Source organism: Mya arenaria, chromosome 6 (genome assembly GCF_026914265.1).
Source record: "Mya arenaria isolate MELC-2E11 chromosome 6, ASM2691426v1".
In the NCBI taxonomy this organism is placed as follows: Eukaryota; Metazoa; Mollusca; class Bivalvia; order Myida; family Myidae; genus Mya; species Mya arenaria.
Window position 1 is genome coordinate 81,034,264 of NC_069127.1, and position 20,448 is coordinate 81,054,711.

The 20,448-nt window shown below is 34.8% G+C and overlaps 1 non-coding gene across 1 annotated transcript; it reads left to right on the plus strand.

The window, feature by feature from the left end:
- The first annotated feature begins 13,836 nt into the window (after positions 1-13,836).
- Trnak-uuu (transfer RNA lysine (anticodon UUU)) lies at positions 13,837-13,929 on the plus strand. Its single transcript has 2 exons — positions 13,837-13,873; positions 13,894-13,929. It is a non-coding gene; the product is annotated as a tRNA-Lys (tRNA).
- The last annotated feature ends 6,519 nt before the right edge of the window (positions 13,930-20,448 follow it).

Sequence of the window (20,448 nt, forward strand, 5' to 3'; positions counted from 1 at the left end):
CTTGTTTTTTCAAGTTTCTTCTGTCGGATTTACCTCACTGATTGTTATATCAGTATATATAATTATGGCATTGGGTGACATTTATAAATTTGCTTGACCTGGAATGAAATTACCATTTACCACTATCATTTGCAATTGCCATAAAACGTCACCGGCGATGTGTCTATATTCGTACCCAAAGTTCAAACCTATATAGTGCAAGACGCGATTCCTACTGTTTTATTCTCATCTCGTCAATTTATATTTTTTTCTGTATATTTTTTACATTGTAATTTTGTAATATGCAACCATATGTTGAGAGAGTAAAAACATACAAATTTACATATCCCATATGCTTCATTAGTTACCACAATTTGATTTTCCAAATAATCGGTTTTAAAATGTATGGAGTCATAAACTTGATAACAACTTTCTTTTCATGGCTAAATGCCGGGCTAAATTTACAAACTGATTATAAAGTTTTAACGAATTTTTAGCCGGTATAACTGCCTAACCATTGTCAGACACCCACTAGCTCAGCCGGTAGAGCATCAGACTTTTACGTTTAAAATAAACACAGAAATTTTAGGGTCGAGGGTTCGAGTCTCTCGTTGAGCGCAATGTTAAATTTACATTTCAACATTCATTTCCTTGTTCATTTTAGTCTGGTACCAGCCTTTGTCTAGCACTAAGCCTAACTCTTACCCCATAAGGTAATATTGACAGGTGTGAGGTTGTGCGCGCATCAATTAGTTCCAAATCCCCCAATCAACTATTTGTTCATTGACCGTTCTGAGTATTAAATAAACAGTACTTTATTAAGCTTTTTTCAATAATGAGTGGTAATTCATACCAAATTAACAAGAAACATCGTTTATAAAAACAGGACTAAGATCCCTTTTCAACGTTTTGCATATTGTGTAAATGGTGATAGCGCGGCTACTGCCAATGACTGAAGTTAACTGTATTTCAAAGGAAGTAAATCTGATATTGCGCTGTAAAACAAACTGGTTTTAGGTTTATAATGTAAGAAATGAAACTATCAGATATAGCATGATATTTGAGCATCGAAATTCTAATGTCCAAATGAACGTCAAAACATTGCAATACTTTTTAGACTCAGAGTCAAATAATGATTCAAAAGTAAGGTAATGTGAAATTAAAAATAAATAAAGACCCCACTTATAGGCACAAGCCTGATAAGGTCTAATAAGACAATTTACAAAAAACAGAGGCAGACCGCACATTGCATCAAAATACAGTTGTTCAAGAGCGTAGATTAATGTTCTTTATACTTTTATACATGTTCCTTTTCTTAATTGTCACTTAGTTTTAGCTTAATAAGAATGTACAATAATTGTCAAATATTTTTCTGCAGCAAAATTAATACCGCTGAAATGATTGCATGAGGCTTATATGTTGGGACAAGAGTGAGGTTATGGCTATTTCAATCTAGACTAATTTCCCAGTAGACTCGGGGTCCAGTGAACTCTGGTTTCGCTGACCGTTCCAAGGCGGTAATCCCATCATTAATCGGTAAATATATTTTGATGAGTGTGTGGTCTGTTTGTGGTATGTGTATTCGTGTATTTGTGTATGCAGTGTTTATATGTGCTTCTAGTTCATTGTCGTTTGGGTCATTGCCCTGTGCCGCTAAAAAGGTTTTTTTAATAGAGCGACATTACACCAACCAGTTTATTTACTTAGTAATTAATTTATTTCAAAATGACGCCGCACATATAACTGATAGTTGTCTTTGGTTTCCATAGATGTGAGATATTTTGACTGGCTGTTTATCGCCGTCATTAAAAATTACTTCGCCTCAACACTTTGCCAACTTGAACCAATCAGCACAGTAATAGTCGTTCGATAGGTCTCTGATATCTTTTTAAAATGTTAAAATAATGTAATATCATTTAGAACTCTGTATTCACAGAATTACCAGAATAGTTCAAACCATAACAATATATGGCGAAAATAGTCCTGGCTGTTTCCGCAATATCGTCTTATATTGGTCATATCAAGATGAAGTTCAATATTTGAAAGTCAAATCTCAGGCCTAGGATATCAATATGAAAAGACAGATTGTTCGCAGTTTCCTTTCTTCAAAATAGCAAAGTCTACATTGAAATCACTTTCTAAGAGGAAACAACTTTTTTTAATTAAACAAATGAAGCCATAAGTCAAGCCGCATGGAACTGGACTCTTCTGAGCAGGTCATTCATTTGGTAGTAAACATGGGTCCGTAATTGTTTAGGAAATGTATTAACTTGAGGAAAATTGGATTCAAATGATAGATAGTTTTACATCATTTCAAGGCAGCTTTTATCTAGGACCATGAGATTGAAATTTTCAAATTATTCAAGTTATTGTGTTATTGCGTTTTAAAGGCCCAAAAGCTGAGGTATAACAAAAACCAAACATAGTACAGTTTCGAATACTTGAAATACGATAACAAGCAAGATCAAATAAAATTATTTCTAAAATTCAAAGATTAACAAAATTTGATAAAATAAATACTCTTTTTTCTTTAATATCGGCAGCAGGATTCGATAACGTGACCTATAAATATATTAAAAATTTGTCAAAATTGCAGCAAAAGCTGTCAACTCTCAACAGGTAACGTTTATGTGAATATACCGTTGAACAAAGTTACCATTTTTGTCGATATTTCACGCTATCAGGCAGGATGTTAGTTGGAAGCGTTGAAGAGGCCTATTGCAACTAGTAATGTGTTTCTATATTCGAATTTCAACAAATATACTGACCATATTTTCGCTAAATTCATTCCGTTCAAATTCAATTCTTGTCTTTAATACAACAAGTCACGAACATTAGCGTTTCGTTTACGATAAGGTTTCAAATGTTTAAATGTTAAATGCGCACATTCACATGCGTCAAATGATAACACGATCTTATAAATAACCGTTTATACACTATTGCGTGCGATAATGATGAATTAAGAATTATATAATAAGGGTCTTTGGATGCTTTTTTGTAAAAATAACAGTACTCGGTCGAAAGAAAGAGAAAACGTTTTCTATATTTCAAGAAAACAAAACAATTATGGCATAGAACTTGTTTTAAATTGCGTGTCATTATATCCCAAGTACACACAATTTGATCGTTCTGAGACTTAAAGTGAACAGCGATGAAAAACTAAGTAAAAAACGGTATGAGGAAGAGATCATTTCATTTGTTAAAGATATGTTGATGCATGTGTGACCTGTCTGAATTTCTTGTATGTTACATATGTCTCTCGTTTAGTGTCTATTAGGCCTTAACCTTATGCCTTTATTCAGGGTCTCTATTTAATGTTTTGCTACTCAGAACTGCTTGTCTTAGTTGTTTTCATAGTTCTCTTGTCATTTCTGTACTAGAGACTCGACAATGAAAACAAATGGGTCAATGTGTATTTCTTTATTTAATTTTCTGACGCAGTTCAATTCAAATGGAATAAGAATGATAAATTAGCTGTCGACATTTAGTTCATACTATATATAATTTAACTAGGGCATCGGTCGGTTGAGTTTAAGCCATTTATGTGAACACGGTTTACTTTGTATATCAACTGCAAGTTTTACTGGAAAATCGACATTTTGCCTTTGGTCGTTTACAAATCTTATAAAGAGTAGTATGGCAAAGATACAAACGTACCTTATATGCAATAATAAAATCGAAATACACATTTACGATCACCGCGGGTGTAAAAATGTTCATTTCTTTCTATCATGCATTTAATGGTTAGTGTACAGATTAGTTTTCTGACGTCATTATGAACTGCAATGGAATGATAAAATCCGCTGGGAACTACGTGTCAAACTGGGTTTGTCTTCCTGGTTTGATAATAACAGAAAGTGATTTAACCCACAGAGACATTTTTTATGGGCTTATATATGTTTAAAGTTACACTCTTATTCAAAATCAATACATACACAATTTTAACAAACATAAATTTTGAGTGATAAACCTTTAACTACTTACTAAATGTGGCATTCATGGAAAATATTAATTACAAATAACAAGATTGTAACAGTGTATTTTAAAGCTGAATAAGCAAAAAAATAATAACATTAAATGATTGGTGAGTACTAAAAGATTTATTGTGATCTACTATAGTCTCATAAGGTATAAATACTATGGTTTCTGCACCATTCTTTTAAATTAAACTCGGTATTATTCAAAAGAACCATTGTTTTTGATATTTATTCATCCTATTTGGTATATGAAAACAATCGTAGTTATTGTTGTTCATCTTATTTGGGAGTAAGAGTGTATCATTAATTTTATAAATATTGGTGAAATGTTGGAATTGGGTGTTGCGTCTGTAACTGTAAACGGCTTGAACCCCCAGTGAGTTCTTACGTTTTAGTTTTAACTGTCAATTTATTTAGTAATTTTTCAAAAAAACTTATGTTACAATAAACTTGTGCTAAAGGAACCGTATTCCGTCATATTGAATCATGACGGGATATGTGTTTCTTCCATTCCTGAGCGGTTTTGGCTAGAGATGGCATAGACATTAGTAAGCAACCGAATTGATTTGGAACTGTTTTTGGTCATGTTAAATCCAAAAGTTATAACCGCAATCGATTAGTTTTATGTACGAGGAAAAATTGAGAAAACAATTGTGATATTTAGGCATGGACATTTGACAAAATGAAAGTTTTCAGTCCTTTAGTACTTAACTTAAAAGACAAATACGTGTTTAGACCATTTCCACTCTACCGGTATTAACTATTATGAAATTTATTGAACTCTTTAAAAGTTTTCGGCATATAAGGATAAATGATTGGAATTTAATATAATCGAAGATAACTTTATAAACGCTAAATTATGCAAAAGGTGTATGCTTATATCTCCTTTATCACCATCTACATTGGGTCATTAATTTACAGCAGGCAGCTCTACCTTCTCATACATACACATAAGGCATGACATGTGTGATCAAATTGATTTTAGCTTAAACGACGGTAACTTTAGCGTGGTTACTGTGATTTCCCCTACATGGCTGAACGGTTGCTACGCCTCTGTCTGCCATAAATGCAAGAGCGTTCTCTAAGCATATCGAACCTCTAGGTCTGTTCTCGGGTTGAAGTTCCTACGTTAGCGCAACAATCACTGTCGTCCTCTATTTGCACATATTTCGAGCAATTGTCGCAATTGTCACCTTGAACAATAGTTGGCGCAATATAGACTTTCTAGCATCGGTGTAAACGCAATGCTGTATTTCTTTGTTTTGAAAGTGTCTCATCCCACTGGCGAAGTTCCTTTGATTTCTGTTCGTTAAGTGAAAAGTTCACACTTTTTCTTTTTAAAGGAATTTATCTCAATTGACTCGCCCTGGCTTTTGTTTTCTATACCCATATAAGCTAATACAGTTGTCCATTTTCAGGGGCTACGCTACGTAAATCCCATCATTTCCTAATAAATCTAGTTTGATGCTTTTAAGAGTTAGGTTGCGCACAGAAACTGGTTTAAATCCCAATAAATTTACATTTTACTGACCGTTCCAAGGCGGTACCTCACAATCTTTGACAAACACACCTAGTTTTTATATAGTATAAATGTACTGAGTTGTTTGTGGATTTTTGTGCTGTTGTTTCCTGTTTCTGGTTTTTAATTGCATGCTTTTGTGTTCTTTGTTTTTGACGTTTACCTTGTGCCATTAAACGGGGTTTATGTTTAAACCTTTGGCTTCTAAGTTTGTTTCTGTAGTTTTTCATATAATTATTTGAGTCTTTCGTTCAGTGTCGATTCGGCCGTAAGCATGTGTCTCTAAACAGGTTTTATTAAACTTTTAAACATTTGGGTTTTTCATATCGCTTTCACTGTGCTATTGAATTTTGAATACTAGGTTTGTCGCTGTAATTTTCACTGTGTTATTGAATTATGAATACTGGGTCTGTCGCTGTAATTTTCACTGTGTTATTGAATTTTGAATACTGGGTTTGTCGCTGTAATATTCACTACATTATTGAATTTTGAATACTGGGTTTGTCGCTGTAATTTTCACTACATTATTGAATTTTGAATACTGGGTTTGTCGCTGTAATTTTCACTATATTATTGAATTTTGAATACTGGGTTTGTCGCTGTAAATTTCACTACATTATTGAATTTTGAATACTGGTATTTGTCGCTGTAATTTTCACAAGGTTATTGATTTTGAATACTGGGATTGTCGCTGTAGTTTTCACTATAATATTGAATTTTGAATTCTGGGATTGTCGCTGTAGTTTTCACTATATTATTGAATTTTGAATACTGGGTTTGTCGGTTTATTTTTCACTATATTATTGAATTTTAAATACTGGATTTGTCGCTGTTATTTTATCTATATTATTGAATTTTGAATACTGGGTTTGTCGCTGTAATTTTCACTATATTATTGAATTTTGAATACTGGGTTTGTCGCTTTTTTCACTTTGTTGTTGAATTTTGACTACAGGGTTTGTCGCTGTAATTTTCAATTTGTTATTGATTTCTGACTACAGGATTAATGTCTGTAATTTTCACTGTATTATTAAATTTTGTTTACAAGATATTTCGCTGTAAATGTAATTGTATTAATGGTAGTTTTAATATTCAAGCTTAAATAGGGCATTTCCTATAAATTGTAAATCATACCTCCATTTTGAACAGAATCAAATATTATCTTAATTTTCTCAAAACGGACAGACGAGAACACTTTCAGGACATCTTTATGAATCTATTGTATAAACTTATTTCCACAGATTTTTATTTCTTCGGAGGCCCTAACAAAATAATCGTTCACTTAATAATCTGATTTATAAAAAGTATCCAATTGTTAACAGCGAAATTGACGACTATTAAAAAATAAAACCTTGTTTCTACAGAACAGTGTGTGAACAAACACATTTCTAGTAGCGACATGTACAAATAGTTTGCGTACATCAAATTTGTTCAAATTAGGGTTCGTTCCGGTCTGGTTAATGAGGTAGAGAATTTTTTTTATCGAAATAGTTTGATTTAATGCAACTAGGCCTCCACCTTATGAATGCGATATATGATGGACGGACCAATACAACGCCAATTCGATGCTTACACCCCGGTCTCATGAACATGGATCATACTTAGTTAATTCACATACTTAGGTTATAAAATCAAGCATATCTTTGAAACGTTACGATCTTCTGACTGATATCTCGAAATGACAAACTTTCCCTGGAACCTCTATAATTCGATTATACAAGAACAATCTAATGAGGCCCATGCAACACGACAATACTTAGTCAATTTTCACTGGTTTACAATAAAATGCCTGAAATAAGCACATGGAACATTTTTTTCCACACTGGACCATTAAATCCGGTCATTTCATCCATGGACGATAAACTTATCTTTACCAATGAGTAAAGTTTTAATGCCATGGCGCACTGGACTAGTTTGGTGACGATTGCACGTTTGCATACATGGTACGAGTTATCACGGCAAAAACCAGATTTTGAACCTTCATTGTCCAATCAGGGCACTTGCCCCCACACGGTAATTATTGCATGTTTGCATACATGTCACGAGCAATCAAAGCGAAAACCAGAGTTTTGACCTACATTTTCCCACTCGAGGCACTTCCCCGTACGGTGAATATGGCATGCTTGCATACATGATACAAGTAATCCTGGGGCAACACAGATTCATGATCTACTCTTTCCCCGTCTAAGTTCTTGCCCCCGAACGTTTGTACATGTAATATTAGAACTCCTAGTGCAAGACAGAGTTGTTACCTATATTTCGCACGTCCTGGAACTTGGTTTAAACAATATTTATTTCGATAAAATATTTACAATTAGTTTAACAAATTGGAGCATAATCAACGTTAACAAAGACCAAATGTGTAATGCAGTTTTACAATGAACATGTACATTATGCACAAAACAATAGTGTAAACAGAATTGAGAAGAAAACCTCAAGGCTTATACTATGTCTCGCTTCTGTAGGTCATTCACGCTGCTTAGGCTGGTGCGCAAGTTGCGGTGACTCGAATGAATATAATCTTATAGTCGTATTGTATAAACTATGGTATGTAAAAACAAGTTGTTTTAGTCTGTAATCAGTTAGTTAGAAGGAAGAAAGGATAACGATAGAATAAAAGGAAGGCGAAATGAGAGGGGTAGTACAGGCACTGGTCAGATCGGGAGCGGGATAAGGTTTATTAGAATGTGTACTCAAAAACGCTTAGATTGACGTATATAGTTCTGGACGCTGTCAAAGATAAGATTGTTCGATTGATATGAGGCTTCCTTCGATCCAAAGAGTAACATTTGGAGAGACAATTGCCCAACGGTGGATAACTGACCAATTAGATGATTTCTTTGGACGCTATATAATGGACAGGTGAAGAAAAAGTGAAAGGTGTCCTCAATCTCACCGCATTGACAATTAGGACTGTTGACAATATTTTTTGAGAATAGATATTCATTAAGATTGCTACAGTGCATACGTAACCTCGCGTGATTGACACAGGATTTGCGGTCACCTTCGTAGTAGAAGTCAGGAACTTGTTTTATGTTCTTATTAAGTTTGTATTTGAAAGAAGGCACAGATGGTGATGACCGAATTTTTTCCGGGAGTGCGTTCCATGCGGATATAGTTGATGGCAGAAATGAACTCGTCAACAACTGTGATTTGCATGAAATGTTCCGAAGGTTATCTGCATTTCGAAGGTTATGGTTATACGAAATAGTATCGCCAACTCTTGTTGGAATCAGTGGAGTTAGATATGCTGGTGCAAGAGAGTGAAACATCTTGTAAAATAGGATAAGTTTATGTTTACGTCGCCTTTCTTTGAGTGGTTCGATTCCAGTTTCAACATAAAGATTGGTTAAAGATACTAGTCGAGTTGCACCCGATATAATTCTGGCCGCCTCATGTTGTATTTTTTCTAAGTCATCCTCATCAGCTTGCGTCAGATTATTCCATACAACATCGGCACATTCCAACAAAGGCCTAATAAATGTGAAATACAGAACCTCAAGCGATTTACGATCAAGAACGTATTTGAATGATCGCATGAAGTGAATTCGCTGCCAAGCCTTCTGTTTGGCGGATTGAATATGATCGTGCCAGGAGCAGGTGCTAGAAAGATTGACGCCCAAGTGTTTATAAGTTGTAACTTCGGATAGTTGGGTATTATTCATGAATATTGAGGGGTGCACTTGCCTATTAGACTTTCTAGTGAATAGTAGCGATTTGGTTTTCGCAGGATTAAATGTAACAAGCCATCTGTCAGCCCATATATGAATTTTCTCTAGATCATCAGTAAGTTGCTGCGCGGCAAACTTCGACAATTAAATACAAGGTTGTATCATCTGCGAATAGTCGTATATGTGATTGTATATCGCAAACAATGTCATTAATGTAAATAAGAAAGAGCAGAGGCCCAAGAATTGAGCCTTGAGGGACTCCAGCTGATATTGTAACCGTATCAGACATAGAACCTGAAAGAACAACACGTTGTTTACGTTCGCTGAGATAATCACAAAGCCATAACAATATAAAAACGGTATGCCACTTGCACGAAGTTTATGGATTAGACCGTCATGCCATATTCGATCAAAGGCTTTCGAAATATCACAAAATACTGCTCTTACTTCTTTACCTTCATCTAGAGGGTGACAAAAAGAATGATAGGTCTATACCAGCGTATTGACAGTGGAGTCGTTAGGAACAAAACCAGATTGAAATGGTGTTAGATTGAACATATACTTATGCAAAATTCTTTCAAGAACCTTACTGACAACACTTAATAAGGAAATAGGACGATAATTTCCAACATCTTGAGGGTCAGACTTCTTATAAATAGCACAAACATGAGCTAGCTTCCACTTACATGGTACTTTACCAAGACGAAGTGAGGTATTAAAAAGGTCACGAAGTGGGTATGAAATTTCAATTGCTACTTCCCTCAGCACATAGCTATTTATTAGGTCTGGTCCAGTTGCTTTGCCTGTTTTAAGAACCATCATTGAATCAATTACATCTTGAAGTGAAATAACAAAGTCTTGTAGTTTTGGATTATTAGTGTCAGTAGAGGAAGGAAGGGGCCTGTTTGGTATATTTAATTGAGTCTGAAATTGAAAGAAAGTGTTTAGTAGGTTCGCTTTGTCTGTATCTGATTCGTAGATGATACCGTTATTGCTAAGTAGAGGGATTTCTTTAGATGAAATTGTTGGTATAACGAAGTTCTTTATGGTTTTCCAAAAGTCGAAGGAGGGAATGTTTTTTTCCTAAAGTTTAGTAGCTAGTTTTTCATAATGTGACTGCTTGGCAGTCCTGGCACTTGCCCCGATACGGTGGCTACCACATGTTTGTACGCATGCTACTAATAAGACTAGGAGAAGACAGAGTGGTTATCTACATTTCCCACGTCCTGGCACTTGCCCCCGTACGCTGGCTACTACATGTTTATATTCATGCTACGAATAAGCCTAGGAGAAGACAGAGTTGTGACCTACATTTTTCCTTCTGGGCACCTGACACTGTACGGTTTCTATTGCATATCTGTACATGTGGTGTAAGCAATCCTAGGGAACGACAAAGTTGTGGAACAATAGGTCGAGAAAAGCACCTGTTCCACCAGCTTATTTGTAAAATATGTTAATTTTGTAACGTTTAAAATAAACTCTGACGGTCGACGGTTTGTGTCCCTCGTTTCTGCGCTTACAGATTAACTTTATTTACTGCACGTTTTCTTCTAAAAAAGTTATAATTATGTAGCAGTTGGTCCGCGGAAGTGATATTTTATACCTTAAATTATATATGTATATACTTGGAGGACATTCAAGACGGTTTTCGCACATTATTAAATGACCCGGATCTTGCCAAGTTATACAGCCCAAATTATTGGCACAAGCCTGCCATTTTTAAAGTTATTTAAATAAATGTTTTTGCCATCCCTGACCGGCACTGTCACCCATAACGTAATTCTATAAAACGACAACCCTTTTTACGGTCTCTCACAAATATATTTCATTGGCTGAAATTTTCATGGCTATTCTCTCGCTCTGTTGGTTTTCTTTTTTTAAGATAACTAACGAGGTTATTTCATTCAACCTTTGTTTGTCGTGACGTTCAAGTGACTTCAAAATTAAATAATGAATTATAACAACTATTTATAAATAAACACAGATTATTTGAGATTAATGTCATAATGCTTTTGCTATAATGATTGGTTGGAGTTTGGTTTTCCCTGTGTTTCTTTTGGGTGATGAAGAGCTCTAGTAAAAAGTATTTGGAAGGAAAAGAATTGTAAGGGCGCGGTAGAGTTTCCGATTCAAATAAATGCATATTTGCGAATCAAATTCCATTGACTGTTTCCAAAACAAAACGTTGTTTACAAAAGTCATTTAAGATGTAAGTAGTGCCACTGGATGTTCTGCAAATGGACATGTTCTCAAAAATGTTTATTTAGGTGATGCAGTTTCTTTGATATTTCCGAAAATTGATGATGTTTTCAGATAGTCATAGTAAAAGGCAAAGGTGCGCTTATGTATAAAAATATGCATTTTCATTTTCTACTTTTCCAACGTCCATTTTTGAAGTTAGTGTTGCATAGCTGGGAAGGCTAATTGCCCCCATTTAACAAACTAAGGGGGATTTGTCTTATCGTTTCAGTAAATGAGTTTGAGATAAGGGCAAGACATTTATTTTCTTGTGAAATTTGCAGAAAATTGCAGAAATGACAAAAATATAAAATTATAGAATGTGTTACAGGTGATCAGAATCTTAAATTTAAATTTTGAAATAATTTATATTTATTTTCAGAGTATCAAGTTCATGTACAGTACATCTGTTGGATTTACTGCACATACTTTTCTGTAAATACAATTAAAACATATTCAAATAAATCTTTGCTTACTGAGCCCGGCTAGCTCAGTAGGTAGGGATCAGACTTTTATGTTTGAAAAAATCTCATCTGAGGGTCGGGGGCGCTTATTCTTTTCTTTTTTTAAAGTTTTTTAAAGTTTTGTTCTTGTACGTTATTGATAATTCGCCTGTCAGATTTAAGGTACGTATTTTTCTATTAAAACAAGTGTATCGGCTGTATCGGTCAGACATGATGAAACTAGGTTGTTATTATTATATTATTATAGTTAACATGGTATTCACGAACAAATAATCCATATGACAATGGTCTTGGATGTAGTTTTATTATGTCTGTTAACCTAGGATGAAACTAACTTATTTGCAATTACCGATACTCTCCCCGGTAAGCCGATGTGTGCATATTCATACCCATTGTGCGAACCGTTATGGTTAAAGTCTCTAGACTTCTTTTAGTCTTGACCAGGCACCCTATACTTTTGATAAAAATACTCGCTTTACCCATGGATGAATTTACCCCAATTACATTTAGTTAAACAACTTGCACTTCTCTCTTGTAGGCACGTGCCCCCGTACGACGACTATTGCATGTTTATAAACATGGTACGAGTAATCCCAGCGCAAACCAGAGTTGTGACAAACATCTCTTTTGTGTAGGCACTTGCCCCTCCCCCGTACGACGACTATTGCATGTTTGTAAACATGGTATGAGTAATCCTAGCACAAACTAGAGCTGTGACCTACATATGTCCTTTCTAGGCACTTGCCCCAATACGGTGACTTTTGTATGAATGTACACTTGGTACAAGCAATCCAAGTGTAAACCAGAGTTATAAACTTCATGTTCTCCATCTAGTCCCCCATACGTCGACTAGTACATGTTTGTACATTTGCTACAAGGCAGGGTTACTACCTACATTTTCCACGTCTAGGCACTTTCATTTTCCACGTCTAGGCACTTTCCGCCGTACGGTAACTACTGCATGCTTGTAAAGATGGTTCGAGTAATCCTAGCGCCAACAAGAGATGATACCGACATTTTCCCCATCTAGACACTTGTCTCTATGCGTTAATTATTGTATGCTTGCATACATGGTACGAGTTATTTCAGCGCAAACAAGAGATGTGACCTACATTTTCCCCATCTAGGAGCTTGTCCCCGTATTGTAACTAATGCATGCTTGCATTTACTGGTACGAGTAATCCAAGTACAAACCACAGTTGTGACCTACATTTTTCCATCTGGGCACTTGCCCCCGTACTGTAATATTACATTCTTTCATACATGGTTCGAGTAATCCAAGAGTAAGTCAGAGTTGTGACCTACATTTTCCACTCTAGGCACTTGCCCCCGTACTGTAACTATTGCATGCTTGCATGTATGGTACCAGTATTCCAAGCGCAAACCAGAGTTGTGACCTAAATTTTCCATCCAGGCACTTGCCCTCGTACTGTGACTATTATATGTTTATAAACATGGTACGAATAATCGTAGGGCAAGACAGAGTTGCGATCTACATTTTTCCCATCTAGGCACGTGCCCCCTTAATGTCTATTGCACGTGTATACACTAGGTAAGAGTAATCCTAGTGCAAGACAGACTCATGGCCCACATTTCCCGTCTAGACACTTGTCTAAATACGGTGACTATTACATGTTTGTACTTTTAGTACGAGTTATCCTAGCGCAAGACATAGGTATGACCTACAGTTTTCTCTTCTAGGCACGTGACCCCGTACGATGTCTATTGCATATTTGTACACATTGTGCGAGCAATCCTAAGGAAAGACAATCTTGTGGAACATTAGGTCAAGCAACTCGCCTTATTCAATAAACCTGAACTTGTCAAGTAATAAAGCAAAACTAATAAGCGCAAGTCTGCTATATGAAAAATATATTTATATAAATGTTTTCACCATCCCTGACCGTCAATGTCACCTGTCATAAAACTATATTTAAAAAAACCCCCAACACTTGTCTAAAACAAACTGTCAGCTATGTGCTTTCAGAGCCCGGCTAGCTCAGTCGGTAGAGCATCAGACTTTTACGTATGGAATACGCGCAGAAATCTGAGGGTCGAGGGTTCGAGTCCCTCGTTGGGCGCTCTCATTCTTTTCTTTAAAAGTTTCATCTGCATGTACGTATTTGATGTTTCATCAATAGCTCTAACAGGCATGGAATTTTGAATACGCATCTATACATCAATAATAAGAATAGAGCTGTGCAAATATTCACATGTCAATTTATACAATATTAATATGAAAAACTACAGAAGCTCAGTAGAAGAAAGTTTAAATATAAACCTCGTTTGATGGCACAGGGTGAACGCCAAAAACATACCTAAAACGATAAAATATCATCAATAGGCATGTTATTTTAAATACGCGTATATGCATAATGTAGCATAATAATGTAATAAGGATATATTTATTCAATCATGCATACGTCTCAATTAAGATCACCTAGTTTCTACAAAATGTGCAATATATCACAAATACTTCTAAAATGTATCAACTCAGTTTTTAAAAAGAGCTGTCATATGAACGTGACAAATGCTCTTGTCACAGATTTTTATACTTTTATTTTTTATTTTATTTTCATACAACATTGTCCTAAAAGTGTTTCCTTAACTTTTGAGCTGACGACTCCAGTGTTATGCACGACATGGCCTTTAATAATTATCTACAGTTTTTTTAAGGAAAATCCGAGTATTAATATATATCTATGGCCGAAACATCGGTTGTAACGGACGGACGACAGACAGTGCCATTAACATATTGTATCTCTCTTTCAGGCTAATACCTAAAATGTTAATGGTCCAATTGCAAATTTGAATCATACATCATCTTTATAATAGATACTAGTTCGTTTTAGTTCACCACTTTGATGTCTGCTAAATATTTTGGTGATTGTTTTATAGTCCATTTTTACATTGAGCTGCGAATGAGCAGTCTGTCGTGTTTCATTTAAATCTCTATCAGCTGCACAACAGTTGTCTTTGCCTAGTGTTGTTCGACTTGTTAATACGAACGACTCTATATTTGTTCTAGATTTTGATGTTCTTATTCATTATTAGGCATTTCAAAGTCTTCCCTCTCTATAGCATGAATAGAATTAACTTGAAATTGTCCTATAACACCAAATATTTCTTCCCCCTCGTCGACATATTTAGCAGCTAGCTGTTGCTGGTCTTCAGCATTGTTTGACGAAGTGCTTCAGGGTCCAAATATTTGTTCGTGCACACAGGTGCAATGGTGCTATTATATTTTACGACGCTACGTCGGGGATTTAATCCATTCGTAATGTTTTCCTTACATTCATTATCAAGATCATCATCAGAAGGTGTGAAGCTCCGCTTGGATTTAGTTTCGTCGGGACTGTCGATTTCATTTTTGCCTTCCGATTGTGTAATGCTCCTTCGGGAGTTATTGTCGTCCATAATTTTGTTTGTAGGCAGAGCTCCGCTATCTTGGTTATATTTTGTATTGCTCCTTCTGGTGGCTATTTCACTGTTTCCTATATTGCTATGGTTCTGCAACTCCATTCTATTGCGTCGGTTCTGTCTGAGGATCCCGTTGAAACTTTTTTGCGAGCGTTTGCCCACATATATATGACCGATATTTGATTGAAACATTGTATTCTGTTGAGTTTTGTTCACAGATGTAATGATAATGTCCCATGGTTTCTATAAAAATAAAAAAAATAAAAAACTGTTAATAAATCGCTATTCAGTAGTACCAAACATCTGCAATCAGCATAATGAAAACAGAATTAAAGCCTTTCTTTAATTTCACATTTATCCAAGTATTACAGAAAGCTGTCTTTACGGCAGCAAAATAGCAATCAATTTTTTAACATGATTATAAATTATAAATGTTCGGTTTCATTTCAGTGCAATCGTACCAATATGTTAGTATGTGTGAGCGATAGGCACACACATTAACAATATGTCTAAAGTGAAATTTAAATATATTGAATACTGATATATCTGTATGAACCTTCGTTGATGTCGGCATACGCGTTAGAACTAGACCGTCTCAGAGACCCGGAGGGTTGTTGTCCTGGTGGAACACCAAATGGAAATACTCGGCGTGGTTCCTTTCGCTCATTTTGCTGACGTTTAAACCTGCAAATTCAAACAACAGGAAGCCTTTTTGTACCAAAATGGAAATATAATACTCTTTGTCATATTCAGTAGGTGTGCATCGTCATTCAATGATGCCGACAAAAACTTAATAGAATAGATTTCCCTTCAAACGCAAAATAAGCCAAATAGCATTTGTAACAAATAACTTGCAATATGATGTGCTTATGCCATTTAACTTATCCCATGTAGTTAACTCCAACAATAAAGCACTTTTGTCATGATTTGTTCTGTTAATCAGCACTATTTATATAAAAATGGCTATAAAGAGAAGCAAATGCCAAAAACCTTTATTTTCATTCAGAAGCAGAGTATACTGTTACGTTTCAAAAACGCCATGTTAACTCCAAACTTGAATCTTAACGTGTGTGTCTGAAGGACGCCACAAATGAAAGTTTAACAATATATATGTACATTTCAAAACCTATCTAGTTACAAGTACACGTTTTCGCTAGTTTTTTCCCTCACCCCTTATTTTTTCGACTCCAAAAACAGCAGATAATCCCGACAACAACGAGAACCACAGCAAACATGGATGATATGACTATCAAAGGAGTCTTTAAGGGGTTGACTTGTTTGTCACACAGCGGGAAACCGTTTCTTTCGCGACATCCCTGGCCACATTCTAACGAACAACTTTCTAAATACGTTCGTGTGCAGTTCTTACAAATTCCAATGGGGCTATTACATATTCCATTCAAACATTCATTTGAACAAGTTTTCTCGCAATACGTGCCAAAATATCCAGATATACAGTCTTGACAAATTTCACTGGAGCTATTACATATCCCATTCAAACATTCTCTTGAACAAGCTTTCTCACAATACTTTCCAAAATAACCAGGTGTACAGTCATAACGAATTCCACTTGGTATATAACATTTTCCATTCAAACAATGTTTTTAACACGTTTTCTCGCAAAACTTGCCAAAATAATCAGGTTTGCATCGACCAAAGAAGCCTTCGCTTAAGGACCACTTCGATTTACACTGCTGTTTGAGAGCTACAAAACGAAAACAGTTTGGTAATATTTTATATCATGAAACTGAATAAGGGATGCATGTGTAAATTACTTAATTGATAATTGTAAATATTGTATTATGCAAATTTGTGTGGATTCCATGTGGAACATCCTATAATTCAGATAGCATTTGCATAAACATCAAGCAAATAGACAATGGCTATCACATTACTAATCCCTTAAGTTTCCATTGTTTTTCACCACGGGTTGTTTTATCTGACTCAGGAAAGTGTTGGAATAAAAACAAAACATTATAGTATTGATGGCTAAATTAAGGAAAGTAATTTTTATTTGGCACAGGATCAGTGCAAAATTAAACTCTTATACGAGTAGGGTTTTTCTGACAATAAAGGAAGGCGAGCACTACTACACATCATGGTGATTATGTGAACAATGTAACAGAGGGATATATCTAATACTGAGGAAGCAGAAGTAGCAATAACAACGTAAACACACCATCTCATGTATTATTGTCACGTGATACATCACTGTAAGGGTTTCGTCTATTATAATTTAAAATCCGCCAATTTTGAATTGAGTTATGACTATTTAAAGTCTTCAGTTCATCAATTGTTTGCTGAAAGTAATTTAAATTCAAAAACTCTTCATTTTAATGAAATGATTAATTCAAAACAACACATTCTCTTTATTTTCTATCAATTTAATGCACCTTGTTCTGAATATTGCATATTATTCACTGATTGATTGTTGCAAGAAATATATTGGTATAAATGAGAATATTTAAGACAAACTAAAATTGATTGCTATTGCAATGCAACTCTTTAGTAGAAAATATTACAATGATAAGAAACATTGTTTGTTTTTTGTAAAAGAACAAATCTGTTAGTATATCTTCATTTTTTTAAAAGGTAAACTTTTCACCACCATACTGTCCTAAATATTTTTAATATAAGTATTCTATATTATATACGGTTTGACGAAAATAAAGTAATGAAAGGCCAGAATCATTTTATTGTCTGAAACCATGTCAACATAATCCACACATTAAACACATCAAAAACATATCACATTAAAAATACCACGATGTTAAGACATCAATGACAGTTCCCTTGGGAAACTAGATTCTGGTTACAATGGTTATTGTTCATACAATTAACCTAAAAATACGGACATAGTTAAAAGAATATCATGAAGTGTAAAAGAAACCCATAAACTGATATTTTATACATACAGAAAGTACAAATACATTTGATCTGATAGAGCGAGATTAACTAAAGTTATATTTCAAACATTTATTGTTTGAAAATGATGCTTACGTTTATGATTTCTAGTTTTCTACAAATGTCCCCAACTGACTTGGTATATTTGATAAAGTTTTAGGCCCTTAAACCGATCCTTGGGGTATGATGTATTTCATCAGTACCGGTGTTGACGTTTTAACATGTATTTCTCTGAGTAGAAGAAACCATGTCTTATTATATTAGTGTTAGAATTCGTCCTGGTAAGCTGCATGAGTTAATTGTAAAAGTATGTGTTTAAAAGTGGAATGATCATTATAATTTCAGAGATAGTCTGATAAATATAAAACAATCAGCAAACCTTTATAAATGACAATCTAAACAATACAAACAAAGATATACATAAGCTTACATCACTGTTAACTCCTATATATTTACTATTTGCAAAATTTGACCTTTATTTTGTCAGAAAAAGCACTTTCTAATAAATTCGGTTACCCACCACACCGCTCTTGTTTTAGACAGCTTTCATAAATGTGCATAAAAAGCCATTGAATTACAGAAAAGCTTGGATGGTATGACTGTGTAGATTAATAATTTAAGAAAGTTATGCTTTCTTCCGATATAACATGTAAGTCTGCATATGTTATCCACTGTTTTAAGGTGTCCTCCAAAACATGCCAACCATCTACATAAAAGTTGATAAAATATTACCCAATGAGGCAGGAGACGACAGTGTATCTCAAGTTTGTTAATTCATTGACAATCAAAACAATCATAAATTGGTCGAAAACGGCACTATGAAAAAATCATCCAAAACATTCGAAATGGCCGGGAATTATTTGTTTGCAGAAAAAATATACATTGGACTTAAAGGTCTTACTAACATTAGTAAGCGAAAACGTAAAACCACGAAGTTACGTTGTTATTGCTACCATGATGATAGGTATAAAGACGATGCTCAAGGGCAAGGTAGTCAAAAGGGTCGGCCTGGGTCGAATATATATGCTAGGAAGTACTACCTATCATTGTGGTAATATAAACCACGTGTCAGAGCGATGCTTTTAAAAACTGAGAAAGCAGTGCAATCGACAAAACCCCAATACAGTGTAAAATAAAATTGCTCAAGGACGGTTTAACATAAAAGAAATATGCCTGGCACTACTACCAATCATGGTGGTAATGTGAAACAAGTAACACAGTAGAAGGAGCAGTAAACTCCACACACTACAAAAAAGCGAAATTAAAATAAATAAATGTTCAAGGTCACAAAACTCTAAGACGAGTTGCCCGGTAGTCTAATAAACACAGAGTGATACCCCATAAACGCTTAAGGCAATTCGCTTCACAAACTCAAGCATAGCAAAAGTGGTAAAACTCATATTCCAGTGATCGTACCTATGATGGGCTTATAGTATTATAAATACATATCATTATAGTAGGAATGTGTACTAAATATCAAAGTGATATCTTAAGAAATGTTAGTTATTTGTTGATAAATAAATATACACATTCAAAGGCAGCGACTAAGGCGTTTAAAAAAGTGCTCGCACTGTCAATGGCGGACACGTAGAATCTTCAAAAAAACGTTTAATAAAAAAATAACAATACTATTACTAATAATAATAGTAAAAGTATTGAGCGTGGGATTGAGGGCGATCATAGCCCTTTTTTAACCGTCTCTACTATAAGTGCGTACTTTCTTTCAAAATTTTAATTACTTTCATCAATTCTTAGAACTGATCAGATTTTGTAACTTCTTTCTATTCATGCGCACATTGTTTGCAACCAGTGTTTCATTGAACCAGGAAATATATGTCAATTATGACTTTCCGTAAAGTTACAGATCGGTCCTTTCCGTCGAATGATAAAACAAGAAAATGACTATGTAAGGAACAAAGTAGTACGAAACCCTTTCAGAGTTTTAAGTAATTGCGATCTTACATAACGCCGACTTCCCTGTTAAAGTCAAATAAAGATTTAGTTATGCTTAATAATAACGTTTTCAGAAAAAAATAAGTTACACTGGGAAAATAGTTCAAACTTTGTTTTAAAAGGCGTCAATTATTAACTTTTGTCGTAAAAATCTAATATGTAAGCGAATCTTTTTGATGAATGACAATCCAAAATACGTGATTAGCCCTGGTGACATATTTGTCATACTAGGCTGATGGCAATACTCTCACAAAATCATTCAGTGCTGCACGGTCAATGAAATGCATGCTTAGCCGCCATGTATCCGAAGGCCGCTTGTTTAT